Here is a 14,664-nt window from a genome sequence, read left to right on the forward strand (position 1 = left end):
AACTGGACGGTCATACCAAAAGCAAAGGGACTTTAAATGTGTATGCAGGTGAGGAGATTAAAGTCAAGTCAGGAAATTCAGATGCATAGAACAACTGGACGGTCATACCTGTGAATGAGACAGATGGATTGTCAGAATCAGAGATGAATGGGGACCATGGAGAGTTAGGCCATAGAATTACATTTCATTTCTGGTATATTTCTGACACTTATGAGGCACTTATCCAGAGGCACGCACACAGACCACGGTCATAGACCTAGTGCAGTACTTAGATACATGTCTCATTGACCCAGATGAACATCAGCTGACCAGCAGGGGTGAGGCACATGAAAGAATTACAAACAGGTAGGAAGCACAAAAGCAAAGGGACTTTAAATGTGTATGCAGGTGAGGAGATTAAAGTCAAGTCAGGAAATTCAGATGCATAGAACAACTGGACGGTCATACCAAAAGCAAAGGGACTTTAAATGTGTATGCAGGTGAGGAGATTAAAGTCAAGTCAGGAAATTCAGATGCATAGAACAACTGGACGGTCATACCTGTGAATGAGACAGATGGATTGTCAGAATCAGAGATGAATGGGGACCATGGAGAGTTAGGCCATAGAATTACATTTCATTTCTGGTATATTTCTGACACTTATGAGGCACTTATCCAGAGGCACGCACACAGACCACGGTCATAGACCTAGTGCAGTACTTATATACATGTCTCATTGACCCAGATGAACATCAGCTGACCAGCAGGGGTGAGGCACATGAAAGAATTACAAACAGGTAGGAAGCACAAAAGCAAAGGGACTTTAAATGTGTATGCAGGTGAGGAGATTAAAGTCAAGTCAGGAAATTCAGATGCATAGAACAACTGGACGGTCATACCAAAAGCAAAGGGACTTTAAATGTGTATGCAGGTGAGGAGATTAAAGTCAAGTCAGGAAATTCAGATGCATAGAACAACTGGACGGTCATACCAAAAGCAAAGGGACTTTAAATGTGTATGCAGGTGAGGAGATTAAAGTCAAGTCAGGAAATTCAGATGCATAGAACAACTGGACGGTCATACCAAAAGCAAAGGGACTTTAAATGTGTATGCAGGTGAGGAGATTAAAGTCAAGTCAGGAAATTCAGATGCATAGAACAACTGGACGGTCATACCAAAAGCAAAGGGACTTTAAATGTGTATGCAGGTGAGGAGATTAAAGTCAAGTCAGGAAATTCAGATGCATAGAACAACTGGACGGTCATACCAAAAGCAAAGGGACTTTAAATGTGTATGCAGGTGAGGAGATTAAAGTCAAGTCAGGAAATTCAGATGCATAGAACAACTGGACGGTCATACCTGTGAATGAGACAGATGGATTGTCAGAATCAGAGATGAATGGGGACCATGGAGAGTTAGGCCATAGAATTACATTTCATTTCTGGTATATTTCTGACACTTATGAGGCACTTATCCAGAGGCACGCACACAGACCACGGTCATAGACCTAGTGCAGTACTTATATACATGTCTCATTGACCCAGATGAACATCAGCTGACCAGCAGGGGTGAGGCACATGAAAGAATTACAAACAGGTAGGAAGCACAAAAGCAAAGGGACTTTAAATGTGTATGCAGGTGAGGAGATTAAAGTCAAGTCAGGAAATTCAGATGCATAGAACAACTGGACGGTCATACCAAAAGCAAAGGGACTTTAAATGTGTATGCAGGTGAGGAGATTAAAGTCAAGTCAGGAAATTCAGATGCATAGAACAACTGGACGGTCATACCAAAAGCAAAGGGACTTTAAATGTGTATGCAGGTGAGGAGATTAAAGTCAAGTCAGGAAATTCAGATGCATAGAACAACTGGACGGTCATACCAAAAGCAAAGGGACTTTAAATGTGTATGCAGGTGAGGAGATTAAAGTCAAGTCAGGAAATTCAGATGCATAGAACAACTGGACGGTCATACCTGTGAATGAGACAGATGGATTGTCAGAATCAGAGATGAATGGGGACCATGGAGAGTTAGGCCATAGAATTACATTTCATTTCTGGTATATTTCTGACACTTATGAGGCACTTATCCAGAGGCACGCACACAGACCACGGTCATAGACCTAGTGCAGTACTTATATACATGTCTCATTGACCCAGATGAACATCAGCTGACCAGCAGGGGTGAGGCACATGAAAGAATTACAAACAGGTAGGAAGCACAAAAGCAAAGGGACTTTAAATGTGTATGCAGGTGAGGAGATTAAAGTCAAGTCAGGAAATTCAGATGCATAGAACAACTGGACGGTCATACCAAAAGCAAAGGGACTTTAAATGTGTATGCAGGTGAGGAGATTAAAGTCAAGTCAGGAAATTCAGATGCATAGAACAACTGGACGGTCATACCAAAAGCAAAGGGACTTTAAATGTGTATGCAGGTGAGGAGATTAAAGTCAAGTCAGGAAATTCAGATGCATAGAACAACTGGATGGTCATACCTGTGAATGAGACAGATGGATTGTCAGAATCAGAGATGAATGGGGACCATGGAGAGTTAGGCCATAGAATTACATTTCATTTCTGGTATATTTCTGACACTTATGAGGCACTTATCCAGAGGCACGCACACAGACCACGGTCATAGACCTAGTGCAGTACTTATATACATGTCTCATTGACCCAGATGAACATCAGCTGACCAGCAGGGGTGAGGCACATGAAAGAATTACAAACAGGTAGGAAGCACAAAAGCAAAGGGACTTTAAATGTGTATGCAGGTGAGGAGATTAAAGTCAAGTCAGGAAATTCAGATGCATAGAACAACTGGACGGTCATACCTGTGAATGAGACAGATGGATTGTCAGAATCAGAGATGAATGGGGACCATGGAGAGTTAGGCCATAGAATTACATTTCATTTCTGGTATATTTCTGACACTTATGAGGCACTTATCCAGAGGCACGCACACAGACCACGGTCATAGACCTAGTGCAGTACTTATATACATGTCTCATTGACCCAGATGAACATCAGCTGACCAGCAGGGGTGAGGCACATGAAAGAATTACAAACAGGTAGGAAGCACAAAAGCAAAGGGACTTTAAATGTGTATGCAGGTGAGGAGATTAAAGTCAAGTCAGGAAATTCAGATGCATAGAACAACTGGACGGTCATACCAAAAGCAAAGGGACTTTAAATGTGTATGCAGGTGAGGAGATTAAAGTCAAGTCAGGAAATTCAGATGCATAGAACAACTGGACGGTCATACCTGTGAATGAGACAGATGGATTGTCAGAATCAGAGATGAATGGGGACCATGGAGAGTTAGGCCATAGAATTACATTTCATTTCTGGTATATTTCTGACACTTATGAGGCACTTATCCAGAGGCACGCACACAGACCACGGTCATAGACCTAGTGCAGTACTTATATACATGTCTCATTGACCCAGATGAACATCAGCTGACCAGCAGGGGTGAGGCACATGAAAGAATTACAAACAGGTAGGAAGCACAAAAGCAAAGGGACTTTAAATGTGTATGCAGGTGAGGAGATTAAAGTCAAGTCAGGAAATTCAGATGCATAGAACAACTGGACGGTCATACCTGTGAATGAGACAGATGGATTGTCAGAATCAGAGATGAATGGGGACCATGGAGAGTTAGGCCATAGAATTACATTTCATTTCTGGTATATTCCTGACACTTATGAGGCACTTATCCAGAGGCACGCACACAGACCACGGTCATAGACCTAGTGCAGTACTTATATACATGTCTCATTGACCCAGATGAACATCAGCTGACCAGCAGGGGTGAGGCACATGAAAGAATTACAAACAGGTAGGAAGCACAAAAGCAAAGGGACTTTAAATGTGTATGCAGGTGAGGAGATTAAAGTCAAGTCAGGAAATTCAGATGCATAGAACAACTGGACGGTCATACCAAAAGCAAAGGGACTTTAAATGTGTATGCAGGTGAGGAGATTAAAGTCAAGTCAGGAAATTCAGATGCATAGAACAACTGGACGGTCATACCAAAAGCAAAGGGACTTTAAATGTGTATGCAGGTGAGGAGATTAAAGTCAAGTCAGGAAATTCAGATGCATAGAACAACTGGACGGTCATACCTGTGAATGAGACAGATGGATTGTCAGAATCAGAGATGAATGGGGACCATGGAGAGTTAGGCCATAGAATTACATTTCATTTCTGGTATATTTCTGACACTTATGAGGCACTTATCCAGAGGCACGCACACAGACCACGGTCATAGACCTAGTGCAGTACTTATATACATGTCTCATTGACCCAGATGAACATCAGCTGACCAGCAGGGGTGAGGCACATGAAAGAATTACAAACAGGTAGGAAGCACAAAAGCAAAGGGACTTTAAATGTGTATGCAGGTGAGGAGATTAAAGTCAAGTCAGGAAATTCAGATGCATAGAACAACTGGACGGTCATACCTGTGAATGAGACAGATGGATTGTCAGAATCAGAGATGAATGGGGACCATGGAGAGTTAGGCCATAGAATTACATTTCATTTCTGGTATATTTCTGACACTTATGAGGCACTTATCCAGAGGCACGCACACAGACCACGGTCATAGACCTAGTGCAGTACTTATATACATGTCTCATTGACCCAGATGAACATCAGCTGACCAGCAGGGGTGAGGCACATGAAAGAATTACAAACAGGTAGGAAGCACAAAAGCAAAGGGACTTTAAATGTGTATGCAGGTGAGGAGATTAAAGTCAAGTCAGGAAATTCAGATGCATAGAACAACTGGACGGTCATACCAAAAGCAAAGGGACTTTAAATGTGTATGCAGGTGAGGAGATTAAAGTCAAGTCAGGAAATTCAGATGCATAGAACAACTGGACGGTCATACCAAAAGCAAAGGGACTTTAAATGTGTATGCAGGTGAGGAGATTAAAGTCAAGTCAGGAAATTCAGATGCATAGAACAACTGGACGGTCATACCTGTGAATGAGACAGATGGATTGTCAGAATCAGAGATGAATGGGGACCATGGAGAGTTAGGCCATAGAATTACATTTCATTTCTGGTATATTTCTGACACTTATGAGGCACTTATCCAGAGGCACGCACACAGACCACGGTCATAGACCTAGTGCAGTACTTATATACATGTCTCATTGACCCAGATGAACATCAGCTGACCAGCAGGGGTGAGGCACATGAAAGAATTACAAACAGGTAGGAAGCACAAAAGCAAAGGGACTTTAAATGTGTATGCAGGTGAGGAGATTAAAGTCAAGTCAGGAAATTCAGATGCATAGAACAACTGGACGGTCATACCAAAAGCAAAGGGACTTTAAATGTGTATGCAGGTGAGGAGATTAAAGTCAAGTCAGGAAATTCAGATGCATAGAACAACTGGACGGTCATACCAAAAGCAAAGGGACTTTAAATGTGTATGCAGGTGAGGAGATTAAAGTCAAGTCAGGAAATTCAGATGCATAGAACAACTGGACGGTCATACCTGTGAATGAGACAGATGGATTGTCAGAATCAGAGATGAATGGGGACCATGGAGAGTTAGGCCATAGAATTACATTTCATTTCTGGTATATTTCTGACACTTATGAGGCACTTATCCAGAGGCACGCACACAGACCACGGTCATAGACCTAGTGCAGTACTTATATACATGTCTCATTGACCCAGATGAACATCAGCTGACCAGCAGGGGTGAGGCACATGAAAGAATTACAAACAGGTAGGAAGCACAAAAGCAAAGGGACTTTAAATGTGTATGCAGGTGAGGAGATTAAAGTCAAGTCAGGAAATTCAGATGCATAGAACAACTGGACGGTCATACCAAAAGCAAAGGGACTTTAAATGTGTATGCAGGTGAGGAGATTAAAGTCAAGTCAGGAAATTCAGATGCATAGAACAACTGGACGGTCATACCTGTGAATGAGACAGATGGATTGTCAGAATCAGAGATGAATGGGGACCATGGAGAGTTAGGCCATAGAATTACATTTCATTTCTGGTATATTTCTGACACTTATGAGGCACTTATCCAGAGGCACGCACACAGACCCATACGCATGTGTATATATGTGTATATATATATATATATATATATGTATGTATGCGTATAGATATATGTATTTTTTATCCTTTTGCACTTATTTTGCACTATTTGCTATTTTGCATTGATTCACATGTATTTTATTATAATATATATAATTCTTATTGTATTCACAATTATCTGCACTGTTTCTCATCTATATCTAGTCATCTTTAGCTGTATCTATGTGTTTTACATGGATGCAATTAAGTTTATATGTTCAATTTTCACCTTTCACGTACTTCATTTGTTTTGGTATATTTTATGCTTTATGGCACTTATCGTCAGGTTTTTAATGGGAACTATATGAATCTCTTACTGAATCTCTCTCTCACCCATATCTGTTTGCATCCGGGATGTGCGCATGCGGCGATGCGGCTGGAGATCGTCACGGCTGTGGGCGTCTCTATCTGGCGTGGATGGGATGACGTGATCGGCCCGCGGTCATGTGACTAGTCACGTGGCGGCGGCCGCTCGCGTCATCCTCTCCATTTCCGGATGACGTCCGCGGTCAGCTGACGCTTTCCGAGCGGCGTCACACGCATGCGCCCGATAATTTATCCTGGTAATAGACTCCCACTAATTGATTGGCTCGTCCCTATTTAAAAGACTCCATGCCAGCCGTCCCTGTACACGCCCCCTGACGAAGGATTGTCCGAAACACGTGTTGGGTCGGCTGGCTGCCACATTTGTACAGGCTGATGACTTCAGGTATATTCTCTTTATTTATGGGCTCCTTATGATCTTCTGACCTTGGTGCCATTAAGCATGGAGTTCCATTCAATATACTATGTAGATGGGGATGTGGGGAGATGTTAGCTGACATGCATCACCATGACTATCATGCACTTTAATATAGACCTGGATAGTATTCATGCACTTTATATTTATAGCGTCTATCATAGGTGCCTTATGTTATAATTATTTCATGGTGATGATTCTCTGCTTGCATCTGCTCCATATTCCTTTTTGATAGTGTCATCTAGTGACTTTTTTCTATATTACACCTAGTGTATTTAATGTACGTTGGTAATAGTACTGTGTGTTAGCCTCCCTTTTTCTATCACCGTTTTTAAACCTTGATATATATTTTATTGATATTGTAATAATAAAGTTAATCATTTTATTACATTATTGTGGTTGTTGGCTTTTCTTCTTTCGGTCTTCATATAATTATCATAGCCTTCTTGTTATAATTGGAGTGTATGTATGTTTTGTGGTGACAGCCCTTGTGCACACCACAGTGCTCCTATTGGTCTTAATTGGTGTAGCTCTCTGCTTTTTTCTGTTATTACAGATTTTCGTACCAATTCCACTATGGACTATAGGTCCAGGGAATCGTCCTGGACCGATCATCTTTCTAAGGTTTTTAATGGTGATACTGGTCTTAACTGTGGTAGTGGTCTGGATACTACCCTTGAACTACAGAAAAATTTAAAAACCATGATGTATAAGCGGACACGACTTTGGTGGAATGGTGGTTTCCTTAAGAATTATTTCCAGAAACGCCTAGTTCCAAGGGGACTACGCATTCAAATTTTCCCTTCATTTCCAGTGGAGGATAAGAATTTTGTTGATCAGTGGGAAGAACTGTGTACTAGCACCTCCCTGAAATTTATTGAGCTTCTAATGGATCTTAACAAACAAAAATTGAGTGAAGTTGAGAAAAGTATTGATGAACAGATCAGTTTATTTACAACTAATGCCACCGCTGCTCAGGTTACCAGTTTCAATTTGAAAATGGAACAGAACTTTGATACGTGGGAGAAGGAGATTCAAGATAATCAGTCTAGAAAATTGAACCGGGACCTCCAAGATGTTCAAAATAATAGAGTCTACAGATGGCATAGTAGAGCTAATAACCCCACATTCAGGGGTAGATCTACTTCTATTTCTTCCATTTCATCTGGAGGTCAATCAGATATTACTACAAGTTCTGTGACTACAAGATCTAACACCACAAAAAGAAAATGGAATCAAAAACATAATGGGAACAAAAACACTGGTGGTGAAAGTTCTACTGATACCTTAAAGGTAATTAATTTGTCCCATCATGTTTTCTCTGAAGCTGAAATTTCAGTTCTATCAAAAGGTTTCTCCTTCTCCCCGTGTAACAGTTTTGATTTGTTTGCAGCGGTCAAAGATCTGAACATCTTTGCTAGGTCATTGATACACAAAAAATGGTTTCATGATGAGGATTTGCGCAAGCAGTTTCCATCTACCCAGGAACAGGAGGCCTTGAGAATTTTGGAGGAGTTGGCGATTGAGCACTCTACTGATGTATTGGGTAAGATTCCTCAGTCTATTCGGTCGCGGTCCACTGCATTCCTACCTTTGTCAGTTTGTCCAACAGTGGACATATTTGTTAAGTCTGTTGTTGAGGAGCTTAGAAATATCCCTGGGGGTATTCATAATGACAACTTGACCCGGCAGGAGAGACTGAGCTTGAACAGATTGAAAAAACTTCCTGACATAATTTTTAAGCCTGCTGACAAGGGTGGGAATGTGGTGGTATGGCCACGGAAAATGTATGAAAATGAGGTTTATCGTCAAATTGGGGATACTAAATGTTATAAAAAACTGACATTTAATCCGCTATCCTCATTTAAGAAATCTTTGGATTCATTGTTACAGCGGGCTCTCGGTGGTGGTATTATCAATCAAGATCTTGTTAAGGCTCTCACTATGATTGACCCGGTTATTCCTACCTTATATTTACTACCGAAAGTACATAAGAATGAAAGGAATCCACCGGGCAGACCGATAATATCTGGGATTGGGAGTCTGACTGATAATGTTTCAAAATATATTGATAGCCAACTCCGAGGTCTGGTTGAGTGCTTACCTTCCTATTTGAAGGATACATCCGATTTTTTGAGGAAGATTGATGGATTATACGTTGAGGAGGATATGCTTCTCGTCACTTGTGACGTGGAGGCTTTGTACACCAGTATCCGCCACTGTGACGGCATCCAGGCGACTAAATTTTTCTTACGTACGGGTACCATGGCGGATGTTCAGATTGATTTTTTGATTGGTTTGCTGGATTTTGTGTTGAATCATAATTTTTTTACGTTTAACGGCTCCTTCTTCCTGCAGCTCCAAGGTACCGCGATGGGCACGGCTTGCGCACCGGCGTATGCAAATCTATTCCTGGGGCTGTGGGAGAGGGAGCTGTTCTCAGACGAGTCATTGTCATCAATGGAGCGGGTCATATTTTGGACCCGCTTCATTGATGACATTTTTTTCATTTGGAAGGGCTCGTCTGATGAATTGGAATCATTTTTTCGTATTATTAATAACAACCAGCTGAATATCCGCCTGACCTTTCGCTATGACCCAGTTACAGTTGATTTCCTGGATGTTACTATCAAGCGTGACTCCACTAATCTTCTTCAAACGGATGTTTTCCGGAAGCAAACCGCTGTAAATTCCCTTCTTCATGCACGCTCATCACACCCTGGTCATGTCATTAAGGGAATACCAACCGGACAATTTCTCCGGATCCGACGTATATGTTCGGGGGATGATGATTTTGAATTTCGAGCTGGTGAGATGAGACAGCGATTTAAAAATCGTGGCTACAAGAAGAAATATGTTGATGGGGCCTATAATAGGGGCAAGGGGTCCAATCGTCAGGAATTATTATATAATTCGAAGACACTGAATACGTCCAGACCAATTCGACTCATTATGGACCATCATTCTCAATGGTTTCAAATGCAGAAAAGCATTGACAAATTTTGGCCAATCCTTATGACTGACCCTATCATCAAACAATATGTCTTGCCCCATACGAGTATTACAGCTAGACGAAGCCGCAATATTGGTGATTTATTGGTCTCAAGCCATTATGTTCCGGCCCCTTCAAGACCTTTTTCACAGTCACCTGGACCTAGATGGGGATGTAAGCCATGTGGAAAGTGTGTGGCTTGCCCTAACATTGAGACAGCCCATGACTTCACTAACTCTTCTGGGAGCAAGACCTTTAGGATTACCCACAACATTACATGTACAACTAAAGCTGTCACGTATTATGCTACATGCCCATGTCCCCTCATATATGTGGGCCTTACTACAAGGGAGCTCAAGGTGAGGGTGCGTGAGCACGTTCGTGACATCAATGCAGCCAGAACCGCCACGGATGCCAGCGGTCTTAAAACCATACCCCGCCATTTTTTGGAATTTCATCAAGGGGACTCGTCCTTGTTTAAAGTGAGAGGTATTGATCATATCATCTCTGGCATCCGTGGTGGGAATGTTATGAGGAGGCTTGCACAACAAGAATGTCGCTGGATCTGGAAATTAGATACTATATATCCTAACGGACTTAATGAAACCATTAGTTTTGCACCATTTTTACCTTCTAACCAGTGAAGTGTCCTTTTCTGTCTTTTTGACCATTACCTCTTTTAAAATCGGTTTTATATTTATGTGATTTTAATATTTGTTTATGATATCTTATATTTGGATATGTTGGTTTGGGGTTTTTTCTGGTTTTAACACTGTTGTTCTCTATTTTAATTTTATAGTTTTTTTCTACTTACCGATGGGCTTTTTCTGGGGCTGCAGTATTTATTCGGATGGGAGTTGAGCGATCCTTTACTGGAAAATAAAAGAAAGAAATAGAGAATTATGCATTTGATATGCAGATTTATGTATTATATATATATTTCATGCTCTATATATGATTTTGGTACTCATGTTAATTAATTTCTCTTTGGATTTTCTTATTTTTTCTCGTTTTATCCTGATTATACACAATGAATTTTCTATTTATTGGCATGTGTATATATGTGTATATATATATATATATGTATGTATGCGTATAGATATATGTATTTTTTATCCTTTTGCACTTATTTTGCACTATTTGCTATTTTGCATTGATTCACATGTATTTTATTATAATATATATAATTCTTATTGTATTCACAATTATCTGCACTGTTTCTCATCTATATCTAGTCATCTTTAGCTGTATCTATGTGTTTTACATGGATGCAATTAAGTTTATATGTTCAATTTTCACCTTTCACGTACTTCATTTGTTTTGGTATATTTTATGCTTTATGGCACTTATCGTCAGGTTTTTAATGGGAACTATATGAATCTCTTACTGAATCTCTCTCTCACCCATATCTGTTTGCATCCGGGATGTGCGCATGCGGCGATGCGGCTGGAGATCGTCACGGCTGTGGGCGTCTCTATCTGGCGTGGATGGGATGACGTGATCGGCCCGCGGTCATGTGACTAGTCACGTGGCGGCGGCCGCTCGCGTCATCCTCTCCATTTCCGGATGACGTCCGCGGTCAGCTGGCGCTTTCCGAGCGGCGTCACACGCATGCGCCCGATAATTTATCCTGGTAATAGACTCCCACTATTTGATTGGCTCGTCCCTATTTAAAAGACTCCATGCCAGCCGTCCCTGTACACGCCCCCTGACGAAGGATTGTCCGAAACACGTGTTGGGTCGGCTGGCTGCCACATTTGTACAGGCTGATGACTTCAGGTATATTCTCTTTATTTATGGGCTCCTTATGATCTTCTGACCTTGGTGCCATTAAGCATGGAGTTCCATTCAATATACTATGTAGATGGGGATGTGGGGAGATGTTAGCTGACATGCATCACCATGACTATCATGCACTTTAATATAGACCTGGATAGTATTCATGCACTTTATATTTATAGCGTCTATCATAGGTGCCTTATGTTATAATTATTTCATGGTGATGATTCTCTGCTTGCATCTGCTCCATATTCCTTTTTGATAGTGTCATCTAGTGACTTTTTTCTATATTACACCTAGTGTATTTAATGTACGTTGGTAATAGTACTGTGTGTTAGCCTCCCTTTTTCTATCACCGTTTTTAAACCTTGATATATATTTTATTGATATTGTAATAATAAAGTTAATCATTTTATTACATTATTGTGGTTGTTGGCTTTTCTTCTTTCGGTCTTCACATACTATGTCTGTATACATCACCACTCATCCACTCTTTCCCCACACATGACCCTTCATCCTCTCTCTCCCCACACATGACCCCTGTTAGGGCCAGGTGGACGGGCAGACCCAGGAGGTGGATCCACTGGGCCGAACTCCTCATTGAAGGCAAGGGGTCCGGTAGCCAGAGCACTACAGGTAGCAGGATAGTCCGTGCAAAATAGTGGAATGTAGAAGTCCCTGGGACCACGGAGTCACAGATGGTAGTCCGGGTGACGGAGCTCAGGTTCGGAGGCCAAGATGTTGTCAGGCAGAGTCCGGAACTGATGGAGCGAGAGGACGGGTCACCACAGGGATCAAAGATGGTACGGACTGACGGGATGGCAGATAGTCAGCGTGCGGGGTTCGGGAATCGGCAGGACCGGATGGCGAGGCAGGAGCGGCTCTAGAAGAGAGAGAGGTGAGTATATCACAGAGACAAGGAGACCTGACTCCTAGCTTAGGAAACACGAAGAACAGGCCCCGCCCACTTGGACATTAAACCCCTTTATACCCTGTACCTGTGTGTTCAATATCCTGTCTGTGGACGCTGGCCCTTTAAGAAAGGGTCAATGACCGCGCGCGCGCCCTAATGCGCATGCGCGAGGCCCGGGTGCCAGAAGCCAGGGCAGGGAGCGGCGAACAGGAGGCAGGGGAGCCGGGCTGGAGCGAAGCTGACAGCGGACGCAGGGAGCGGGGACCGGGACGCCTGGGGATCCTAGGTGAGGAGGCCTGGAGGCTGTGGAGCGGGGGACGCCGGACAGAGGAGCTGGGGAGCGAGCCAGGGAAGCCGGGGAGCGTGGCAGGGGAGCCGGGGAGCTGGACAGGGGACCCGGGGAGCGTGACAACCCCTCATCCTCTCTCTCCCCACACATGACCTCTCATCCTCTCTCTCCCCACACATGATGCCTCATCCTCTCTCTCCCCACATATGACCCCTCATCCTATCTCTCCCCACACATGACCTCTCATCCTCTCCCTCCCCACACATGACCTCTCATCCTCTCCCTCCCCACACATGACCCCTCATCCTCTCTCTCCCCACACATGACCCCTCATCCTCTCTCTCCCCACACATGACCCCTCATCCTCTCTCTCCCCCACACCCTCTCTCTCCCCACACATGACCCCTCATCCTCTCTCTCCCCCACACCCTCTCTCTCCCCACACATGACCCCTCATCCTCTCTCTCCCCCACATATGACTTCTCATCCTCTCTCTCCCCACACATGACCTCCCATCCTCTCTCTCCCCACACATGACCTCCCATCCTCTCTCTCCCCACACATGACCCCTCATCCTCTCTCTCCCCACATATGACCTCTCATCCTCTCTCTCCCCACACATGACCCCTCATCCTCTCTCTCCCCACATATGACCCCTCATCCTCTCTCTCCCCACACATGACCCCTCATCCTCTCTCTGTCCACACATGACTCCTCATCCTCTCTCTGTCCACACATGACTCCTCATCCTCTCTCTGCCCACACATGAGGCGTCACTTACTTGGAGGAGGCTGTGCTCTGTGACCTTAGGTGATTATACCACTATTTTAGTGTTTCATTGTGCCGATTCTGACACTCTGTTAATGTAACTTAAATTCTATGTTTCACCTATCGGTCTATACTATTTTGAGCCTTTGCCTCTCCTCCCTGCAACTCACCTGCTGCTTTGAGGCCGGTGGCCTAGTGTGTTGTGGAATTCTAACATGATGGTTACCTTGCTGGTTGTCATTTTCTGCTGATTTTACTTCACTATTATGGCATGACCTTTAGCCACACTCTCCAGCACTTGACACTATAAGGGTATGTGCGCACGTTGCTTTTTACCTGCTTTTTACCTGCTTTTTTGCTGCTTTTTCTTCTGCGCTGTTTAATGCCAAAATGGATGTGTTCTTCTATTCAAGCAAAGTCTATGGGAATTTGGGTTTCTTGTTCACACTATGTTGTTCAAAATGCTGCCTTTTTGAGGCAGAACTTTGGTCAAAAACTCAGCTTTTCAAAGAAGCAACATGTCAATTGTTTTTGCCATTTGGGTTTTGCACTGCAAAGCTGAGTTTTTGACCAAAGTTCTGCCACAAAAAGGCAGCATTTTGAACAACATAGTGTGAACAAGAAACCCAAATTCCCATAGACTTTGCTTGAATAGAAGAACACATCCATTTTGGCATTAAACAGCGCAGAAGAAAAAGCAGCAAAAAAGCAGGTAAAAAGCAGGTAAAAAGCAACGTGCGCACATACCCTTAACTGTGTTTTGTATTTACCTATTTATTCATATTTTTTCCATCGCCTTTGAATTCCCTTTCACTATACCCCTTGCCTCATTATTACATTATATTATTGTTATGATCCCCATACGCCATGCAGGTTTTTGACGCCTTTTTCCAGTCAACAGCCGTGTGTTTTATTATGTGTATAATTTTATTATGTATTAATAAAGATTTAATATTCAAGTGACCTTCTAGTTCGGTTTTCTTTTCTTTTTTGGTATAGTACTCCTCCATACTGTGTCTATAGATACTTCCCCCTCCCCACCTTCTGTCTCCTCATACTGTGTCTATAGATACTGCCCTCTCCCCGTTCTTT

Source organism: Anomaloglossus baeobatrachus, chromosome 4 (genome assembly GCF_048569485.1).
Source record: "Anomaloglossus baeobatrachus isolate aAnoBae1 chromosome 4, aAnoBae1.hap1, whole genome shotgun sequence".
NCBI lineage: Eukaryota > Metazoa > Chordata > Amphibia > Anura > Aromobatidae > Anomaloglossus > Anomaloglossus baeobatrachus.